Below are 6,556 nucleotides of genomic sequence, written 5' to 3'. Positions count from 1 at the left end.
GGAGGTCCCCACAAAGCGGCCATGTAGTCCCAGGGCTCGGGCCTCAGCAGGTACCTGTATCCCTGGGGAAAGTGTAAAGGATTCACTTGTGAGAACAACGATAACAGCGCATACTTCCTGAGCACCAGCCATGTGTCCTGCGCCGAGGGCCTCCCCAAAGCAGCTCCCTGAATCCTTCGTGGCACAGGCTGTTGGCTATTGTCCAGTATGCGTTCTGCCATTTCCCCTTTAGTAATAGAATACCCTATCCGGTGCCTGAGTTTTAATAAGCCACACCACTGCTAGGCAAAAAAAATACTACATTTCCCAGTCTCCCTTGCGGCTAGGTGTGGTCATGGGATCGGTTCTGACCAATGGGACACAAGAGAGGTAATCTATGCATTTTCTAGTTTGCCCTGAAAAGGAAGGGGTGGTTTCCACCTTTCTGGTTCCCCAAAACACATGGGAAAGAATGGGTGAGGGGTGGTGGTGTCCATCTTAGGTCTTGTGAATGGAAGCACTCCCCCATGGGCTGGGAAAGACACAAGGAGCCCAGGCCCTGGACTGGCTCCCAAAGAAGAGTCCAGCTCCTCTCTCCTCCAACTGCTGTTCCTTGAGTGCTGCTAGAGTAGCTAGGCTGTCTCCTATAGAGACATTGAGGCCCCGAGAAGGAAGCCCATGGTTAGCTGGGAGGTGGTGCAGCCAAGACTTCAACTCAGGTCTGGGAGCAGTTGATCCAGGGCCGGCGCTCAGAGCTGCTGGGCTGAACACGCCGCTGCTTGTACTCAGCAGATGCTCAGGATATGGTTTGGGGGCGGATGGATGAATAAGTGAACAGTAGCCTGGTGTCTCCTAGCGAAGACGTACCTCTGAAAGAACTGATGGCTTCTGGGCCCTGCATGTACTTGTTTTAACCTGTAGGAGCCGCAGCACTAACTTCTAGTTCCTATGCCTACCACTCAGAGATGACTGCATTGACAATGTCTTCCAGTTTGTAAAGGGTCACTTCATATCTACTATCACCTTAACCTTGGCCACTTCCTGTGAGTTCAGCAAGGGCAGGCATCATTATCGTCCCCATTTTACAGGCGAGGAAACAATCTCTTCACACATTACCTGGCACTCGATAACTGCTCAACACTTGACCAGTCCCCTTGCTCCTTTAATAATGTTTTCATAGTAATAGGCTACCACTAATAATTTTTAAAATATTTCATTTACTGATTTTAGAGAGGGAGAGAGAGAAGGGAGAAAAAGAGAGAGACAGAGAGAGAAAGAGATCGTAGTTGCTTCACTGTAGTTGTTCATTGATTGCTTCTCATATGTGCCTTGACTGGGCAAGCTGTGGGTTTCAAACTGGCAACCTCAGCATTTCCAGGTCGACGCTCTATCCCCTGTGCCACCACAGGTCAGGGCTACTGCTAATAATTTTTAAAGTATTATTTTTAAAGGGGAGTGAGATGTGGGAGTGCAGCAGGAGAAGCCCTTGGAGGACTCAGGAGACCCGGTGCCACTGGACTGGCTGATGACCCTGAGACCGCTTCTCCCCTCTCTGACACCCATTTCCCTGGGATAACACGAGGGAGTCAGAGAAAATGGGCCCCTCTCCCTATCCCCACTCCCATTCTGGGCTCTGCTGCCCTGTACACCTAGAGCTGGGAGTGCCCAGGGTCCGACTGTTGAGGCCAAAACCTGCCTCGTGATGAGGGGCAGTTTCTCCTGGGGCCTCTGCCCATACTTGCCAGCTCCTTCCTGAGCCGGGTCGGGCATCCTGGCGCTTTGCCAGCTCCTTCCTGAGCTGGGTCGGGCATCCTGGCGCTTTGCCAGCTCCTTCCTGAGCCGGGTCGGGCATCCTGGCGCTTTGCATGGCAGCTCTCTGAGCCTCAGTGGCCTCATCTGTAAAATGGAAGGGTAGTAAGACTAAGGACAGCGCTCATAGGACTGTCGTGTTAATTACATACATTTATACATATAAAGTGCTTAGAATAGAGCCTGTCTCTGTAAGTGCTTAGTCCATGCTCTGGGAATTATGGTTATTGATTGTCAGTTACCAGTCATATCATTATTAATCATAATAATGAAGGGGTAATGGGTATTTACAGATGACTACAAGAGAAAGAAACACATTTGAATGTCAAGAAATGGCAGTTCTATTGAAAGGCCAAGGGCTGGGGGCTTGGTTCAGTGCCCCTGGGTGCCTCTCCAGGGTCAGTGGGCTCTCAGTCTGGGCACCTTCACCTGCCACCTTCCCTTTCTGTTAATTTTTCCTATTGGTCCTCATTGGGCTGGCCAGTTAAGTTTGGAAGAGAAATCCTCAAGTTTCAACTTTGAAAAGGCTCTCAACGTTGCCTCTGCAATCCTTTTCCTTAGTCATGGCTCTGTACACACATTTGCATGCACACACAGACACACTCACACTGCCTGTCCTTGAATACCTCCCCACGGGGCACTCGCTACCTACTAGGCCACCCTGGCTATAAGACAGTTTATCTTGTGAGACCAAACTGAATCTCTCTGGGTGGCCTCCCCTGGGTCTGCCTTCTGGGTCCTCCCAGAACAAGTCCACACCCTCTGCTTCAGCGAGCCCCTCAGGCACGGAAAGCAGTGGCCATTAAATGAGTGCTTCCCACCTCAACTCTCCCCGGTGCCCGGATCACCCTCCTGGGAGAGGAAGGAGGTAGGCTGTGTTTGCACAGAGCACTGGCTCAGGAAAAGCACAGTGACACAGCCCTGCAGGTAAGCCGGGGAGCCGCCCGGGCCTGCAGTGCCTGCCTGCTGCCAGGCCTGTCTCTCTCTCCTCTCGGTAGCCTGGCCCCTTCCATCTTGTACCAGAACTACGGGCAGAGAAAAGGCAAAGATTCACCCGGAGCAAATATATCAAATCCTTCTACAAAACACATCATTTGTTCCTGACTCCAAAGATACCAGGGAGGAGAGGCCTACTTGATTAGATTTTGGGGGAGTCCGTTGCCTGATTTTGTTGCACATCTTAGCTTGAGGTCCCCGCAGTGACTGTAATGTGTCCGATTTTTCCAAGCCATGCGCAAGCTGATGTATAAACTCTCATCTCTGGATGTTCTCACGAGACCCTTGTAAGTTACACCCCTGAGGTCAAGCCACACTCCTGTCAGTGGAGCTGCAGACTGCCTTCCTCTTCCAGCCTCCTCATTCCCTGTGCCTCAGCCCTCTGCAAGTCACTTTGCTTCCCTAGGCCTCAGTTCTCTGTCTGTAAAATGGGGACAATAATCAGCTCTACTTCTCAGGGTTTTTGTGAGTGTTCACTAAGGTCAACAATCTGAAGCCTCTCTGTGTTCAAGGCACACAGTAGGTCTTTAATAAGTGCTAGAAACAGTTAGCTCTCAGCTGGAAAATGAGCTTGGGGCATTGGTAATATCTGCCAGAACTGGGAGGAGATGCTTTCCATTTGTGAGAGGGGCTTGGTCTAGACATAGTTCTGGCCCTTTTGGGCTGCTGGGTCAGTAAATCTCAAGAGGACTGAGCTTGATACGCACCTAAGGGAGTTACAAAACGCAATCAGAAAGGCCTTCTGCTCGGAAAGCCTGACTTGGTGGGCTTAGAGAGGCCCAAGAGTCTGCAGTTTAACCACCTCTCTCCTGGCCACGGCCACCACTCCCACCCGCCAAGCTGAGAGTGGATGTTAATGCTTTGGCACTGACTGCTCGTGCCTGCGCTGCCTGCACGTGCTGAGGGCTGGGGTGCTCTGCCAAAGTAGCTGGAGCTGCCCCGCCCCCAGGGAGCGCACACCTAACAGGGGCGACCCCTCAGGGTCAGCTGAGGGGCTAGAGATCTGGACTGAGCAGGTACAGCTGTGGGATTAAAAGGTCAGAAGACACCTTCCACCTGGTACAGCATGGCTCTTGTCACAAGACAGACCATCTCCTAGGCTCGAACCTTGGGGCGTGAAGGCCTGGCGGGGGGTACAGGCTGGATTGGAGCCAGGGTGGGGGCAGGTGAGATGGTATATGGAATAGATGAGGAAGTTGGGGGATATGGGCACTGAGGAAGTTCAGGGTGCTGCCTAGAGAGTGAGACCTAGCCACCATCTGAGCTGTGTCCTTTCTAGCTGTGTAACCTTGGGTTGCTTCCACCTCTGCAAAGGGAGGACAATTTTGTCACCCACCTACAGAGGTGATCTACCGAGAAACTAATGCAGCTGTACTCCCAGGCACTCTTGGCAAGGCCCTGGGATTAATTGTGCTTTCATAACTTCGTGTGATTTTTCTTAAAGAGGGTTCCCCAGACTGTGAGAACTTCAGCGCCCCCCAACCTGGGTCGGCCCAGGCCCACCTAATGCAGCTGGTGCAAAGATCTGGTGAGAAGACTGACCCCCGGGGCACACCTGTGTCTGGAAACAGAGTCCTCCTCAGCTTCGGAGCCTTGGAAGAACATACGGGCACCCTGGGCAGTGGAGAAGTTTATCTGGGGAGGGCCAGGATCTCCTGAGGGCTGCGCCCCGCTCCTATTCTGACAGCCCCAGTCCCCATGGCCTCAGGGCTCCTAATCTCTATCTAGCCCAGACAGGAAGCAAGGAGGAGCCTGGAAAAAGGAGAATGGAGGGCATGGGGTAGGGAACAGGCTGGAGTGGAGGGAGGAAAGGTGGGAAGCAAGAGGATTAGATGGGCCTGACCTGTGGTGGCGCAGTGGATGAAGCGTCGACCTGGAACGCCGAGGTCACTGCACTGGTTCAAAATCCCGGGCTTGCCCAGTCAAGATACACACAAGAAGCAACTACTATGAGTTGATGTTTCCCGCCCCCCCTTCTCTCTCTCTCTCTCTCTCTCTAAAATCAATAAAATCTTTAAAAAAAAAGAAAAAAAAATATATATATATAAAGTGAAGGGCCAGGCTGGTGAGAAGCCAGCCAGAAGTGAGGGCCCTGGGCAGAAGTATGGTATTGGGGTTGACTTGCTTTGATAATGACCTTCAAATATCTAAATCCAGGAAGGATACAAGTAATCCAGGACCCGCAGTTTAAGAGGGTGGCATGGATACTGGGGCCAGGACATGTTCTCTTCAACGTGAGGAGAGGACCCACCTGCCACCCCCCACTCTATGCCAGGCTTTGCCCATTTCTTGGAATCCTCACATCCACCTCCATCAAGTCCTCTCAGCTCATCTCCATCCTGCAGAGAAGGAAGTGGAAGCTCAGAGAAGGCAAGTCCGTGCACACAGCAGGGGAGAATGCAAAACAAACCGGAATTTGGACCCAGCTCTAATTCCACATTCCTGCTCTTAACTCTCTCCCGCTACCGCCCATCTGCTGTGGGCACAGTGGCGCGTAGTGGGCTCATAATAAACACGGGAATGAATGAAGTAAGGCAGGAAAGAATTCACGGGCCAGGCTCTTCCCACGCCCTCCGCCACCCCCGGGCAGCTCTCTTCCAACCCGGCCGCCCGCCCTCCGCATCCCCTCCCCTGTCTAATTGGAGGTTTCTGAGCCGTCTCTCCCGCTTCCGTAGGTTCCCCCGCGCTCCTCCCGGAGCCCACCTCGAGGCAGCTTTCTCACAACAGGACCCCGGCGTGGGGACGCCTCACGACCCCCGAGGCGCTGCAGGAGAGCGGCGACCTCGGGCGGGGAGGTCTCCGCAGTCGCCTTCCCCTCCCCGGCCTTCCCCGCCCCCGCCTCTTCTCCGGGCAGCTGAATAATTGACTCGACTATAAATAATGGATCTGTTTTGCGCGCGCCCTCTGCCCCCTAAGGTGCAGGGGTTCCCCATTAAGGTTAGGGAGCGAGGATGGGGGGACGAGGACGGCTGTGCTTTGCGCGCAAGTGGCGCACAGTTTCGCTCCGTGGGCCTTTCTCTCGCCCTCCCGTTCCCTCGCGCCGGCTTTTTCCCTTTTTCTTTTTCCTTTTTTTCTTTCCTGGAGCGGAGCCCGGCGCCAGGAGTCTGGAACCAGCTTGACAAGCTTTTGAGTTATGGAGGGGGGAGGGGCGGGAGCGAGCGGGCGGGCGATGCGCGGAGGGAGAGGACGGGAGGGGAGGGCGCTCCGCCACCGCGTGGGGCTGGGCTAGGGGGTCCGCGGGGGGGCGGTGTACCCCCACTTGGAGACGCTCCCCAACTTTGGGCGAACACTGGAGAGGGTCTGGCCTCCGGTGGGGAGCGGAGGGCGGGAGGCGGCGGGGTGAGTCAGGCCCCGGACCCGGCGAGCGGCTGGGCTGGCGGAATGAGCCGGCTTTAGATGCGCAATAAATGAGGCCCGGGGAGGGCGGCGGGCTTTACACCGCTTCGGGGGCTGCGGCCTCCCCCGTCGAGCAAGACATTCCTTTCCGCTGAACTGGGCGCCTGGGCCCGCGCCGCCGCCGCGCCCTGCACGCATCGCCCTCGGCGGGCGGCGGGCCGGATCCAGGGTGGGAGAACGGCGCCCGCCTGGGGGTGGAGAGACCTTGGGGAGCGGGAAGCAAGGCCTGAGGTGGCCCCCTTGCCCCTCTGCGCTGTTTCCCAGGTGCTCACAGAATCTTAAACTTCTCTGGAGTGAAGGGATCGCTATGTCCATTTAACAGGTGGGAGTCCTGAGCCCAGTGAGGGTCGCCACGGCTACTGGTCGCTCAGCTTCC

The 6,556-nt window shown here is 55.0% G+C and overlaps 1 long non-coding RNA gene across 1 annotated transcript; it reads right to left on the bottom strand.

The window, feature by feature from the left end:
* Positions 1 to 1,233: 1,233 nt before the first annotated feature.
* LOC136392892 (uncharacterized) lies at positions 1,234 to 4,703 on the bottom strand. Its single transcript, XR_010749007.1, has 3 exons — positions 4,628 to 4,703; positions 1,799 to 1,875; positions 1,234 to 1,716 (listed from the first exon to the last, which is right to left on the bottom strand). It is a non-coding gene; the product is annotated as an uncharacterized lncRNA (long non-coding RNA).
* Positions 4,704 to 6,556: the final 1,853 nt, after the last annotated feature.

The sequence above is a fragment of the Saccopteryx leptura genome, chromosome 2 (assembly GCF_036850995.1).
Source record: "Saccopteryx leptura isolate mSacLep1 chromosome 2, mSacLep1_pri_phased_curated, whole genome shotgun sequence".
Classification (NCBI taxonomy): Eukaryota; Metazoa; Chordata; class Mammalia; order Chiroptera; family Emballonuridae; genus Saccopteryx; species Saccopteryx leptura.
This window is presented reverse-complemented; position numbering and strand designations above follow the sequence as displayed.